This window comes from Venturia canescens, chromosome 7 (genome assembly GCF_019457755.1).
Source record: "Venturia canescens isolate UGA chromosome 7, ASM1945775v1, whole genome shotgun sequence".
NCBI lineage: Eukaryota > Metazoa > Arthropoda > Insecta > Hymenoptera > Ichneumonidae > Venturia > Venturia canescens.
In genome coordinates, this window is record NC_057427.1 from 89,835 (window position 1) to 105,923 (window position 16,089).

Here is a 16,089-nt window from a genome sequence, read left to right on the forward strand (position 1 = left end):
AAACAACTTTTTAACAACTTGCTTATTTGAATTAGATACGCGGGGCCCCTTACCCCTCCCCGTCCCACCTCGTCCTTAATATGTAGTACGTAGACCCAAGTAGTACAAATAGAGTAGAAATTCAATGATTGAGGCACACGAGCGCCACAAAAAAAGGGTCTTGTGCGGCGGAGCTAAAAAAGATAATCGTTCTGGATAAATTATAGCGGATGCACGAATCCCAATCTATACAGCCGGGAAAAAACATGGAAATTATTCAAGTAAAACAATAACAAACTTTGCTGGTTGACTGGTTGTTCAACGAGTATCTAAATGTATCTCAAGGTGAAATTTTGAAAATTCTATAAAAATTTCGATCGAATAAATGGGTCGGGGGGTGGCCCGCTTTGTTGCGTACACCGCTTCGATACAGATATACGATACGAATTACGATTTGATGCGAAAAGATGGTATAACATATCAAGAGACTCGGTATAGAGTCTCGTACATTGACAGCCCTGTCGTCTGCTGGCCTGAGGCTCTCGCCGAAACTACTTTCTCTGAATAAAACGATTCGCGGTGGTGGGGGTAAAATGGATAAGTGATTTTGTTGAATTACGCAGCTAAGGAGTCATTTAACAACTTGAAAATTGAAGTTTAAGCTAATTATATTCCGTTTTGAGAGAAAGAGAGGAACGTTCTGATGTATTATTTTACTTCCAACGCGCGATTCGTCTGCTCTCGCTCAATTGGAAATAAACGAATAAATTGGGGAAGAAGCGAGCCGATGTCGTGCTCTCTTTATGGCTCATCTGCGATTCGTTACTCTCGCATTTGATTAGTATAAAATTGCGTGAGATATAGATACAAGTATATAATAATGAAGAAGGATGGTGCGATTCTCTTCGAATGTTACTGCTGCTGGAGATCGCACGATATTTTGTATATATGCGAATTCTTTGCTCGTGCATTTGAAACGATCAACCAGGAGGTGGGCGAGATGGTGAAATTTGAGTCAAACAGGGGTAAGAAGAGCGCGGCGAAAGGGACACAAAAATAAGGTATTACGAGAACATTTGCGTTTATTGGAAACTTGTTTTTTTTTTTCGAATTTAATTGTGCCAAGCAGCAAGTAATCACATTGGGATCGAAACTAGTGTCCGCGCTTGCTGAGGGAATATTTATAGCGAAGCAGATTGTAAAAGTCTAAAAAATTAATTTGATCGTGAGGCAACTAAACATCTATTCGTGGATGAGTCCTTGAGTGTTCAAACAATAAATATAACAATAAAAAAAGTACTTGACGATTTTATGGGTCCACGAGATCTTGAAAAAAAATCGTTCCCCCCTTACGCGCGACCCTTGTCGCAGGGGCGAGGGAGGGGCCGGGGGGGGGGGGGGCGACGGTTTTGTGTACGGCTTTTCCTCCATCTTCAGAGAGGATAAATTTGCCGAAGCATTATAGTACATACGACGGTATAATATATAAATATTATAGGGTTTGTATATAGAGGCACGCGAAGAAAAGTGGCTCGCGACCCAGCTTATAATAAAATTCAGAATTCCTTTGTGACGCTTCGCGCGGAAAACTTAATCTCGTGACAAAAAGTAGAGAGCCGAAAGAGAGAACGAAATAAAGTAAAGCGATGTGGGTGACCAAACGAAATTTCATATTCATTCGGCAAGTCTTTTTTCATGCCCTCAAACGGCTCTGTGTGACACTGCCGTTTGAGATGAGTCCTATATATCCTACACATATATCGTATCGTATGCGTCTTATATAGAAAAATATGAAAATAATAGAGGAACAATCGTTACACGTCTTTTGGATCAAGAATTCCATTGTTCAGGAACAGCCTTTTTTGAGGGCCAATGAGAAGAAGTAATCTTGTTTCGTAGGCTTATGTCAGTTTGTCGGTGTTTTGATGTGAATTCTTACATCTGAGGAATTTTTTTATAATGTGATAGTCAGGCGCTATGTTGAAAGACACGGAATAAAAGAACTGTTTTGAGAATTTGTTTGTCAATAGAAAGTCGAACGCAACGCCGAAAGAGTTTTGATGAATAATTCTTAATAAGATGCAATTCCTGAACCATCGAATGATCTATATCAGCATTTTATATGAAAGTTATTAAAGAATAATGATTATTTGAGAAGATTAATATTTGAGTATAGAATTTGTAGTTAAGGTGGCTTGGGCTATGCCGAGAAAAGATATCAGGAAGAATATCGTGTTGGCTGGACGCTGTGCCACGAGACATGATATTCGGAACGGTGTCGGCTTTCCCAGTGAAGTTTGATAGTTGGACTCTATGCCGCAGAGACTATAATAGTAAAACACGCAGAGATTACAAAAGGAAGAAAGATTCGAATAAAATGATAAATAACCGGTCCCAGCAGAAAAACATCACTTTTATATAAAATGCCTTTTTTTTAATCGATTCGGACGTGCCGGCACCATTTCCCATCATCCCACTGACTCCAGCTTTTTCGTGTTGTCTTTTTTAATGATTTGGAATCGAACCAGGGGGGGAATTTGAAAAAAAATGTCAACCTCAAATAAGGACCACCCCAACCTCGAAAATAAGAAATGATACATGCGAAATTTGGCTAGGTGACGTTAGAAACTTCAAACTGCTGTAGCCATTGAACGGTTGGTTCTAGGCCAATGACTCTAGGGATTTTTTTTGTAGGGAATTCAATTCTCTACAAAAATACGTAAGTAGAATATCTGTGCATTTTTTTTTAAACATGATATAGAACAATGTTCAGCGAAGTATTTTTTTCACGTGTTATTCTTATGCAAAATTGAAGTATGCGGTGGGCCGGCCGAAATAATTTTATTTCGGGCTGTCCTTTCGGCTAACTTCATCATCTGGCATAATAAGAAGAAAAATGCTTGTGGAGCCCGAAAAAAAAATATCGATTTTTTTCGACACACCCTAATCCCCATGTACAAGTTGTTTATCGCTCTCGTATAAACTTGCGCTTGTTGTATTGACGACCCCCTCTGATTCTCGTATACAATCTCATCAGCTGAAAGAATATATGAAGAAAACGTCGCGGATGAATTCAATGAGCGGGCTATATACGTTATTGCATGGAGGGAGGGGTCGAAGTCATTTTTCTCAACACACGTGTCTAATAAGCGAACTTTTGCAATATATTGATAAATTTTGAAAAAAAATACGAGAATGCGGTGAAAAAATATTGGAAAATTACGTGAGAATAGTATTACCAAGGTATAATCCCTAGAAAACATGCACAATTGTCTCAACATCGGCCAAGTGAGGCTCAGAGTTGGCCAATGTTGAGCCGATTGTTAATGTTTTCTAGGAATGCAGCGAAATGCAGCAATTAGAGCGCGTACACGCTAAGGTCTGCGCCATACAAACTATAAAATTCGTTTGTCGCTATATAGCATTTGAACCTCAATGACATTGATTTTTTTTGTCCAGCATACGGAAACACACTGACATGACGAAGGGTTTCATTCCTACTGCGTCTTAAAAGCAGCGCGTCTTATTAAAAGTAGGACAGGAAGAGATTTTTTTTATCATGCTCCGTGAGAATTTTAGCCTATACCGCGCGATGGTCGTAGTCGTATGGATTTGAAGAGGAGTCCGTAGCGCATATATAGGATCGAGAAAGGGAATGGCGATTGAAAACGCTATAGATCCTAGCCAAAATTTGCATAGCCAGAGCACACATGCGAATTACGCATGGCGTGTGACGTAACGAGCGCGCCTCAGTTATATTCCAACTGATCGATTATCGTTCCCGCCGTATTTTCTCCATTTCCCCCCTGCTCCCTTGCCCGCCGTTGTTTCTTTCTCCATATTCATATGATATATGCGTATTCGATTCCCGAGGGCGGTGATAATTTCACGAATTAAACACGTAACTGCGAATCTCCATTTCTACCTGCGTTATACGCACCGACATAACCGCGCGCGAAAATCGTATGGAGAAAACATGCAGAGGCGAAACGAAATTGATTTTGGATTATCGTTTTCCTGTGAAAATTGCATTTACCTATACTTTGATCCAACCGTGACAGCTATTTTTTCACATTGCGTACCTCTTCCCAATTCGGCGATTTTTAGGTAATCGAAACAAAATTCGCAATCGTGTTTTCTCGCTCCCTGAAATATCGTTGAAACTGCTGTTTGAGCGCCACGAGGATTCAAGCAGAATACTGCTTTTGCACAAACAGGTCGCGAATAAACGAGCGACCAATGAAATTTTTAACTGCGATGCGACTGCTTGATAAGTAGATGGATACGAGTATATAGAGATGAGAACGGCAGCAGCGTACACAGAACCCCCCGTTCCCTTGCTCATTTGCACGAGATTTCTGAACGCGTCGAAAAAAATCCACAAGGACAATTTAAGAAAAAGAAAGCACGATCGTGAGGTAGATTCGAATTTTCAATATGTTGTATAGAGGAACATGGGACAAAGTGGTCACATGGGGCAAAGTGGCCACCCACTTTTTTGGGGCATTTTTTAATTCTGGGGCAAATTGGCCACTCACGGAATTCCTATTTCCGGGGCACAGAATCAGTGAGAATTCTAAGATGTTTTCTGAGAAATTTATAGCTATTTGAGGCAGAGGGTGAGAATCATTTAGCGAATTACTGATAAATGTCTATTTTATATCGATTGACAAAAATCGCACTTATAACGGACTTCATCTTCATCAACACCTGCACACAGGGTGTGCGCCCATTTTAGGCATGTTTCGCAGCGAATTCAGTCTTCGGAGGAATGCGAATAAAGTTGATCGCAGAAAATACAAGCAACGTCCGCCACAGACAAGATTTTTCTTTTTTGATGATCTTTTTTTCTTACCCACTAGATTTGCGCGATACGACGGTAATGGCAAAATTTTTCCAAGTATTCCGACTAATTTTTTTTTCATCCTATCGAAGGAGGGTCCCTAGTGTGCCTCGTTTCTTTTTGGTTTACCGCAGCCTTCAATGTTCCGTATGCGGGATCAGTAAATTACAACGTCTATTTAGCGAGAAATGACAATTATCGATTTTCAAAACTCGTTAAATTCCTTAAGCGGGCCATTTTACCTTATACTCCCCTATATATAAGTATAGGTAATATTTGCTAGAATGAAAAAGTTTCATCTTTTCGCAATAACTGATTGAATAGCGCGTGTTTTTTTGGGTATCGACGACAATCGATCGCGGTTGATTCGCGGTACGTTACGCGAAATTGTGAATAAGACACGAGTGCCTGGCTTAAATCGGTGTCGCTGAAAGAACTCTTTATTCTTATTGAGTCCGATAGCAAGTATAGTATAATCGTCATCATCGTGTGGTTCGTCGCCGTCGTCGTCGTGTCGTATCGGCACTTTCTTAAAAGGTTGATGCGGAAGAATAGAGTCAATTGCGACAGAGGCAGATGAATTTTCAATTTTCAAAAGTAATTATAGGCAAATTGGCCATTTGCGGGAAAAAAAGAATATGATGGGACTAATTATTTTGAGTGTCGCGGAGCAGTATACTCGGCGCTGTTATTCGTATTGCGATCGCGCCCCGTATGTAATGCCTGTTATATATATATATATATATATATATATATATATATGTGTTTCTATTGGGCGAACTGGCGACGCGCGAAAATGGATGACAGTGCGCATCATCCTTCCACTCCGAGCAATCGCATATTATGTCAATTTGCTCTCGCGTATGCTTATCTCGTTTGTTTGCTGTGTTGTGTTGCGTGCACGCGCGCTGCATATGTATAGTATGTATACGCGGCACGGCGGAAGGATATAGTTTGGGCGTCGTGTGCGAATGCTGGTTATTCAACCGCATTGTTAAAACGTCTTGTCTCTCGGATGTATCTGTATATATGCGGTGGCATGCGCAGAGCTACCATTAATCAGAATTCTCGAAACAATTCTAATTACAACTTGTGCTCGAGTCTGGTAGAGAGCGCGTAGTTCCAAAAGGGAGAGGATGAGTCGTCGCGCGCGTTGCGGCGCAGCAGAGCCCTCGTGTTTGTTGCCGCGCGCGCGCGCAATCCATCCCTTTGTTCGTTTCGGAATCATTGTGGCAGCGGGTCGAAGCTTTTTGCTCGTGTGTGACAAGTGCGCAACAACAAGAAACGACATCATGCGTGGGAAAAACGAGCAACTAGAAAGAGACCGCTGCAAGAGAGACATGGTGAAATACAATATTCCGAACGTAATTTCGTATCGAACTTACTTGTAAGTGAAGTTCTATCGTAATTGTATGCAGCGCCTCTTCCGATAGATCATCGTGTAGTCCCCTCCCCCCGCGCTAGAATCACCACATGTTCAAAGCTAGGGAATTTTGATCCCCAAGCATATAGGTCGCCTGTCCGTTATTCATTTCTTTCAAAGTATTCCGTAACTTCAGGGAGAAGGGTCTTAAAGAAAGGGTGGGAGTGATCTATCGGGAGAGGCGCTGCATACAATTACGATAGAACTTCACTTACAAGTAAGTTCGTTTAATCGATTAATTGTATTTCGCGCCTCTTTCTCTAAATTATCGTGTAGATGTTTAAAGCATAAAGTTACGGTTAAGAGGCGATGAAGAACTTGTTTTATTAACTATTAATAATAATAACAATAACATAATACGATACTAATACGATAATAATAAGATACATATTAGAAGAACAAAACATTTAAGGCATTATAAGAATTGCTTTTTTTTTTTACTATCTTAATTGTCCAATATCGCTCTTGCAAACACCTCCTTGTTCGTTATTATCGGTCGGTTATAAAATTTGGCAAAGGTTTGAGAATTGGATGTCCACCCCGCAGTGTTCCTTATTGTATCCACACTGACTCCTTTCTTTTTTGCGGACGAGGTGAAGGCATGTCTCGCGTACTATGCGCCGAAAAAATTTTTGTGTCCAAGCCGCTCTGAAGTAAGACCGTTTTCACCCATCGACTCAACGTTTGGGAAGTAATAGCCCTATATGGCCTCTTGAATACTAAGAAAAGCGAGTTTGTAGAGCCACGCAAATTCTTAGTCCGCTCAATGTATGCATCAAGCGTTGTTTTTGCGCAAATAATTTTATTTTCCTCGTAGGTAGGTAACACCAATAAAGGTTGCTTTCTGTTGCGACCTGATGTTTTTATCACGTCAGATATCTTGATGTAAATTGCATTCTAATGTTTTTCAATATTTTCTAGTTTAATTAAAGCCAGTGTTTGCATCCGGTGGCCTGTTATTAAAGCCAACAAGGTAGCTTGTTTCGTGGAAAGCGTTTCCAAAGACAACCCGTCATTGCTCCCAAGTGAATTCAAATGTTCTAAAACGATCTTCGAATCCCAGGTTTGATCTTATTTCGGTGCTGATGGGCGTAATTCCATTACACCTTTAAATAGTCTTTTCACCCTCGGATCCTGACCAATATGTGGTCCAATAATGAGAGACATGGCTGATCGTAGGCAGTTAAAAGATCCGTGAGAAGCGCCGTTATTGTATTCTTCCGTGAGAAATATAAGGATATTCTTGACTGAGGATTCATATGGGCTTAGGTCTTTATTGCTACAGAATTTCCACCACTTTCGCAGAGCACAATCGTATTGCTTCCAAGAAGAAGAGCGAAGTGATGCCATAATCAAGTCCATTGAATCTTTGGGTACGCCTCTTAGTTGAAAAGCCTTCCGCATAATACTGCGGCAACCAGGGGTAAGATTGTGCCACGTCGCGTGTGGTTCCCTATTTATGGACAATAAAAGATATTTGTTTGGCTTAAAAACAATTGCTTCGGTGATGCGGAGTGAATGAAATAGGGGAAACCACGACTGGCATGGTCAATCTGGCACGACAACTATGCCTTTCGATTTTTCATCTATGATTTTACGTAGGACCCTTAAAATCACAGCGAATGGTGGAAGCGCGTAGAAGAAAAAACCTTTCCATGAAATTGTGAATGCGTCGACTGCAATATTACTCGGATCACGAAGCCAGGAAACGTACGATTCGCATTTTGCGTTAACCCGTGAAGCGAACAAGTCGAGGTGAGGTTCTCCGAAATGATTGATGATTTTATTAAATGCCTCATACGATATCTCGTATTCAGTCTCTTTCTAATCTGCGGGATTCTAAATTGGCTTCTAAATTGTCTTTTGTATTTTATATACGAGGCGAAAATCCAAATGCATCGCTTTTCACACCACTCCCATATCGTTTGAGCTATTTCGTTTAAATCTGTGCAACGAATACCTCCCATTCTGTTTATATATGCTACTGCTGTGGTATTGTCTATCCTCATTAGGATATCACAGTTTTTTAATTTATCAGCAAAAAATTTCAATCCAAAGAAAGCAGCTTTCTGTTCCAACACATTTATGTGACTCTGTTGCTCTTTACGGTTCCAAAACCCGTGCGATCTTTTTCCCTCATACACCCCAACCTGTGAGAGAAGAGTCACTAAAGATTTCACATCTAAGCACAGGGGCCTTGAAGAAATTATTCGTGTTTTCGATAACTCTTGACCACCAGTTAAGATCGTTTCGAAGATTTTCGTCAATCGTCATTCGTCTATCGTAAAGATTGTTGTTTTTCACTAAGGCTAGATATCGAGCTCTTTCAAATGCCTTTGTGTGTACAAATCCATATGCAACCGCCGGACAATATGATATTAAAGTGCCCACAAATTCGGAAACTCTTGAATGCAACAGTTCTTGAGCCGGGAAATTTTTTAATCAGCGCTTTAACTTTTTCTTTCTTTTGTTTGGGAAGCTCGATTGACATATTCTTTGAGTCAAATAAGAACCCTAGATATTTACATTTCGTATTTGGAATTAATTGACATTTTTCCTTATTGAGAGTGAAGCCCAAACTTTCTAGTAACGAGCAAGTTGCATAAACGTTTCGTTGACAATCTTCGAAAGATCGTCCTACTATGAGCAAATCATCCAGATAGACAACTGATAGGAAACCTTGACGACGCAACCCTGCAACTATTGGTTTTAAAATCTTTGTAAACACGTAAGGTGCTGTGGACAATCCAAAGGGTAAGCAAGTATATTCGTAAAGGATGTTGTCAAAACGAAATCTCAAAAATTTTCTGTCTGATTTAGCCACAGAAACTGCGTGAAAGGCGTCTTTTAGATCTATCATTGCAAGAAAACAACTTTAGTTAATTGAATTTATTACTGTTTTCCGATTTTCCATCTGGTTTCTGCCATCTGGTTTCGGAACTAGAAAAATACTTGATATGAACTGGTCCGGAGATTCACAGCATGGAACAATCACACCTTTATCGCGCAGCTCTGTAATTGAACACATAGTAGCAGTAAAATCTTCTTTTGAGATCATGTTATTCTTAATAAAACTGGATTGAAAGGGCTTCGAAATGAAGGGAATTTTATATCCTTTAACCCAAGACAAAATACGTTCATCAGTGGTTTGAGATCTCCAGAGTTTTCCAAAAAACTTGAGGCTACCAGCCATTACATACTCACACTGCTCAGCGACGAGCGACGCCTTCGATGGTGACGGCTGTCCTGTTTCCGACTGTTGGTCCCGAAGTCCTGCCGCTCTCGGAAGTTCTTCTGTTTCGATTTATAGCTCTGGTGCCTGAATGTCGTCGATTGTCTCTTCCCGCCCACGTTCGCAGCACTCTGATGTTGAGAGTGGAAGGATCGACAGGCGGGGGCCTCAAGTTTTTTGAACCTCTTTGTGAATTTTTTGTATAATTTTTAAATCTTTTATAGAATTTTCCAGAGCTTTTGCCATCTTCAACTGTTCCTCTAATTGTTTTTCGAAGAAAAATTGATCGGGCGATGAAGCACGTAGGACATCTTTGAAAGATGCATTCAGATTGGCCAAAATTAAATTTTTGCGAATAGTCGATTCGTCGTGTTGAATATCGGCGAGTAATCTACTCGCATCGCTTATTATTTCAAGAATAGGAAGTTTATTCTGAAATCCGACTAAAATTTCTTGAAAAACCTTCCCCACTGCGGCTAAACATGCCTTAATTTTCTCCTGTTTCGTATAAATTCTTTCATCTCTTTTAGCAACTACTTCAGTTAATGCAGCTTTAACCTCTAAATTCAAAGCAGGCGGATCGATAACAACAGCATTTATTGGTCGTGGATATTTTTTAATTAAGTTATATAACCATTATGTATTCCATATCCGGACGAATCACTTGTAATTATTCGTCCGGAAATATACGAAAACGAGTATAATCGAGATATCCGGATGAATACCGTAAGATTATTCGTCCGGATATATTGTACCATTATGTATTCCATATTCGGACGAATCACTTGTAATTATTCGTCCGGACATGTACATTTCATACCGTTATATACAAAGAAAGTATAAACAGAAAACGTATAGAAAGTATAAACAGCCTTTTTTTTATTCAGAAACAGCATAAAGAACTTTTTTTTTGGCTGAAAAAATTACAGAGTTTTCCAATATGTCTGACTATATCGCAAAAAAATCTCCAGAGTCGCACGGATCGAGATTCTAGGGTAAATAAAAATGAAATGACATGCACAAATTAATTTTTTTAATATCGGTACCTCGACCCGTACACCACTCGAACATACCGAAAGATTCTGTAATTTTTTCAGTCAAAAAAGACTGCTGTTTTTGAATAGAAAAAATTAATTTGTGTGATTTCATTGGTTTTATCCTAGAACCTCGATCCGTGCGACTCTGGCGATTTTTTTGCGATATCGTCAGACATATTGGAAAATTTTTGTAATTTTTTCAGCCAAAAAAAAATATTCTTTACTGTTTCTGAATAAAAAAATAATTCCCCCCTTTTTCTATAAAAAATCATCGTTACCAGAACGTAAAAATTATTTCGAGTCGTCCGTTCGAAAGCTAACACGAAACTACAACTTTTATGCGAAGATAATTTTTTTCAGTTACTAAAAGTTTCCAAGATATATTCATTTGGAAAAAAAAACTAAATTTTCTAAAATTATGAGTTTGAAAATTTGATTTTGAAATAATTTACATAGAGTGCCTTTTAGTAGTATTTTTATATAACTAGTTTATGAGGCAGATCTGAGATGCTGGTCGAAAAAAACGTGCTGGCTGGTTTGACAGAGAATCTCTCATATTATAAGAAAGAATAATCGAGGGATGAACGTGCCTTGTGAACTTAGAAATTGAACGAAAGAATAAGAAAAATGCGCGCGACAGAAGCGCAGGTGCTGGATAATGTTTATTCGTCGTTTAAAATATTATCGGCAATATTCTCTGAACACCGCCGCGTAGGAGCTTTTTCTATAGACAAAGAAAAACCCTATATCACAAGGCTGTGACTATGTAAATTTCCAGAATTTGCCGCAGAGTCTTTTATTACTTTTATTATGCTTTCCTATTTTCTTCGTTGTCACGTTCTTACACCTTCTCGAGCCGAATTCTCGCCTTGCAAAACTCGAGGAAATAAAAAGAAGATTAAACTTGTGAATCAAAAAATATACATCCAGATACGAAATAAGGTGAACACGCGCGGCACTGTGCAAACTCTGCTATATACTTTCTTATTTTTCTTTCTCTCATTTGTGTCGGCGCAGTCGTCATTACGTATTTTCGAATAAAATATATAGGAAAGTTTCGAGAGTTGTAAGCGCATGTGCGCCGTGTATGTCGTTCTTACGACTTTTCGGGGCTCGCGATCCTGACACGAGTCGAAAATTATATGAACGACGACAACACGAGCTGTTTCTATCGTATCTATTAAATTTTCGCCATCGCGCGCGCTTGATATCGCGAATATTTGTATAGTATTATACAAAGGCGTGTTTTGTCGCTCCTGAATAAAATTTCATGGACGCGCTATGCGAGCAGGAGACAATACGACCGATGACTAATCGAGTCGGGACCAAATTTTCTTATACAGACTCTCGTAACAACGCCCCAATTTTCCAACTTCCTTTGCCTATAATTATATATATATAATTGCTGCTTCCGCGGAATAAGTTACCAACAGCCGCCTAGTATTATTATTCACGCTTTCTTGTTGTGCATGCGCGCGCAGCAGCATCTTCTGGCGGTATTAAAATATAAGAAAAATTCGTTAAATAATTACCTCTCAAAGATAAACTGCAAACTTCATTACAAGTCGATGAAATATACACCAGTGGAATCATCAATATAGTGTTTTCAGTGTAAAAATGTATAGCACAGGTATACACAGCTATATAGATTGAAAATATTCTATCAGAGCGAGGCGCATATGTCGACTTGACATTTTTTAGCATTTTTCTTTAAGGGGTCGCAAAAAAATTGATCTAATCATATTTTCGCTAAAAAATTCTCTTCCTGCTGCTCCCTCGTATATATAATAAATATTTACCCCATAATGCTTTCTTTTTCTTCGAGGCTAATCCCACGAGACCGAATATATATATATATATATATATATATATATATATATATATATATATATTCATTCATATGACAAATAACCAGCAATTACCGTTTAGGGGATACGAAAGAATTTTTTGTACTTTTGTTTCTATTAATTCGATTTCGAGAAATAAGACGGCGGCGGGATGATTTTTAATGTACTACTACAAGCCGTTCCCTAGGCTTAATCGACCTCGTTTAATATTTCTTTCAATGACATTTTTTTATAATTTTTTGTTTCCTCATTATATTATCTTACAAACCGTATGTTTGAATCTTTCTCTACCGTGCAAGCATTTTGTAATTCCATTATAAACGGAACAGAGTAGATGTATTGGATCTAATTTTTATTATTCCTTTGACTATTTTTTGAGCGGTACATTTTATTGGAACACTCGAATACTTGACGCGTCAGGGGAAATCGGTAGATCTTGAGTATATATATAACATTAGATATACGAGCTTCTTCTTTGTTTATTAATACTTTCGTGACAAATCATCGTCGCTGCTATCGCGTGAGTAGAAAAATTTGGATATTCTGAAAAGTTGTAATTATATGAAGATATGAGAATCAATGAAAAATGTTGATCGACTTGTATTTAAAAAAAAGTCTCATCATTGACATCATATAACATATAATAAGATAGAAAGAGTTGAAAGACTTACGCCAAAACCTGATCCATGCGGAATGAGCGCTGGGCAAAGTGATAAAATAACATGAAATACTGGCGGCATTGAAAAGCAGTACACACGTTTGGATAAATAAGTAGGTAATCGAAATATATATGTGCGCATACTCGCGAGAGCTATTTTATTTACCGCATTCCAACAACAAATTAAAATTTTATGTCTATATTTCAGATGTATGATGTTGATGATTTGAGCAAATTGTTCATATTTTTTGAGAGAGGTGAGGTAACGGTGAGGTAACAAAAACGCGTCGAAACGAACTTGATTGGCGCAGGTATATATGCGCAGGTGAAGAGACACGATATACCTAATAGAACGAGAGTTACATATTAAAATGAGTTCCTCATATCTCCCGTATCAACTCGTCGGCGCATTAGAATTTCAGTTTTGCCGCGTAGCACAAAGAAAATGCGGAGTGATGAAAAGAGGTGGTGAGAAAAAAGTAAATTGGGAAAGTGAGGGAGAGATAAAGAGGAAAAAAGCGTGAGCACAAAAGGTCTAGCTCTTTCTCTTTGATGTTGGGAAATTCCGTAGAGAACGTAGCAGGGACTAGTCACGCGAGGCTGCCGTGCGCGCGTGCATGGTTTTACGTCCACGAGGGGCAAAATGAGACACGACTATGCCTCGTGCAAATCGCTTTCATTCCCCGCTGATGTAGAAAAAAAAACTCACCCGCACCATTCGTTTTCCGAATAAAGAAACGATCCAATAAAATATCAAATTGGTATTAAAAGTTTTAAAAGAACGCATGCAACATCCACGATCCATCGAATATTATATCAGTAAAATTTTTACCAAACATGGCTGCTCGATCCGAGTGCATGCATGATGAAAAATTCATGCAAAATAACATACCGAATTTTTTGGGTGCAACGCTCATTTAAAAAAATATATCCTATATATATTTTCAATACGTTCCGAGCTGCTACACGAAGTCTTAATGCGAGTCTTCATCGAGATATAAAAGAGGGAAAGAAATGAATAATACCGGAACGTGAACATAATATCCTCCAAATAAGTATTATATAGTAGTATTGGGGCGCGCATTGAGTTATTATTTTCGACGGTTGGCGTCGCTCGCTGAAGTTTGTTTCGAGTTGCGGGCGTGCACGCAGGTCTTTGTCTTTTTTGTATATTTATAGTTGACGAATATGGCTGCCGCTTTAACAGACGCGCGCGGTCGTTTTTGTTGTTCGCCAAGTGTTTGGCAGATACGGGGGTCGCGGAGTGTTTCGTTCCAATTCCAATGTACTTTACTTGTGAAGAATGAATTTTGAAAAACCAGTAAATTCCACATTCCTGTAAATTTTTCACAGCGGCAGTTGTAGCATTCGTTCAAATAAGTTGAATGACAAACAAAAACAAAATACATTCGAGCGAGTATTGGGTGGGGCATTGAGTTATTATTTTCAACGGTTGGCGACGTTGGCGTCGCTCGCTGAAGCTTGTTTCGGGTTGCGGGCATGCGTGCGGCGGACGGGGGGCCAGTGCGGGCCTTCGTCTTATTTTTGTATAGTTGATGAATATGGCTGCCGCTTATTTGGTCAACATAAAGCGACGCGCACGGCGCACGGCCGTTTTTGTTGTTCGAGGAGTGTTTCGTTCCAATATACTTATGAAGAATGATTTTTGAAAAAACAAATAAAATCACACGGTGCTCTTCGGTCAAAATGGTTGTTCTTCACATTCCGGTAAATTTTTCACGGCGGCAGTTCTACAGCATTCGTCCAATGTTGAAAATAAATTCGAGCGAGTAGAGAGGAAAATTGACAAAAAACGACTAATCAATCGGTTCTCAAAATTCTTCATGCGCAGAATCCGATTATATATATACAGACTTTTACGCAAATAATAGAGAGGAGGACGATCCGAGGGAGGAACGAAAAAACTCTAACAGTGTAGAAAGTGTAAATAAGTTTCATTCCCCATCGCGAGTCGCGAGTACGTTACGATGTCTTTCCCCTCCTGCCGTTTACTCCCTTGTTTACGCACGTTTGCAAATCGCGCTGATATGGTTGGAAACTTTGAGATGTATTTTATAGCGCTTGTTGGAAGAACATTTTTTGTGGAGAAAAGGGAAAAGTTGTCGTCTTTGTTCCTCGCGACACGAGCACGAGTTTTCTCATCGACACGCGCTGGTTTTCTCATCTTTTATCTTTTATTTTTTAAGCAGGCGCTCCTCGGACCTCTGACTTTGGGCGAATATAAATTCTATATTATTGAGCATATACGCACTAGATGCGGCGGGGTTGAATTCAAAGATGATTATCGATATTTTTTCCCAAAATTAAAGAATCCGTATAAAGATGTATGAAATTTATTGAATTATAGTACGGGAAAAGGAGGAAGAGTGCGCGATGATAAATAAGCAGGAAGAAACAATGAAAGGGAGAGGAGAAGGGTATATATAGATATATAAAAACGAAGATGAGCCCGAAGTATATATTTTAACGTCATGTCCATAAATGGATTTGAACTTTCGTTTCTTTCGGATAGATTCATGTAACACGGGGATACAAATTACAAACACGCCGGCGGTTCAGAGATTCTCTATCGAAACCGCTGGTGGGCCGAGGAGGAGGAGGAGAAGGAGGAGGAGGAGGAGGAGGAGAGAGAGAGAGAGAGAGCGCGGGACGTCAAAAGCGGAACAAGACGGACGTGATGAGCTAATCAGAAGCTTGCATAATATCGTTTTATCAAGAGCAAACACGAGATATAATATATAATGCGTTATTCGGGGGGGAGCGATTCTCGTTTATCGGGTAATTTCGTTAATTTTTGGTTAGTCCAGAGACAGAAATAGCAGATTGTAAGCTTGACTGACGAAATAATTAGTGACTCGGATCTTGGTTGCTTTCGCCTTCGTCGGTGTATAGTTATATCTACGGATCGGAAGGACAAATTTTCTAATAAGCATCGTTTCCAGAACCACGTCTTGTCGCGAAGCCTTTCATCTTGCGGCATATTCGATTTATTCATCAAATAGTCGACTCATTTGTTCTCAAAACTTTCCGAGGCTCATGTTACGCATTT

The 16,089-nt window shown here is 39.3% G+C and overlaps 1 protein-coding gene across 1 annotated transcript in view; it reads left to right on the plus strand.

Moving 5' to 3' along the window:
• Positions 1-16,089, plus strand: part of LOC122412911 (metabotropic glutamate receptor 7-like) — a 77,555-nt gene that overhangs the window by 9,439 nt on the left and 52,027 nt on the right. The window lies entirely within an intron of this gene.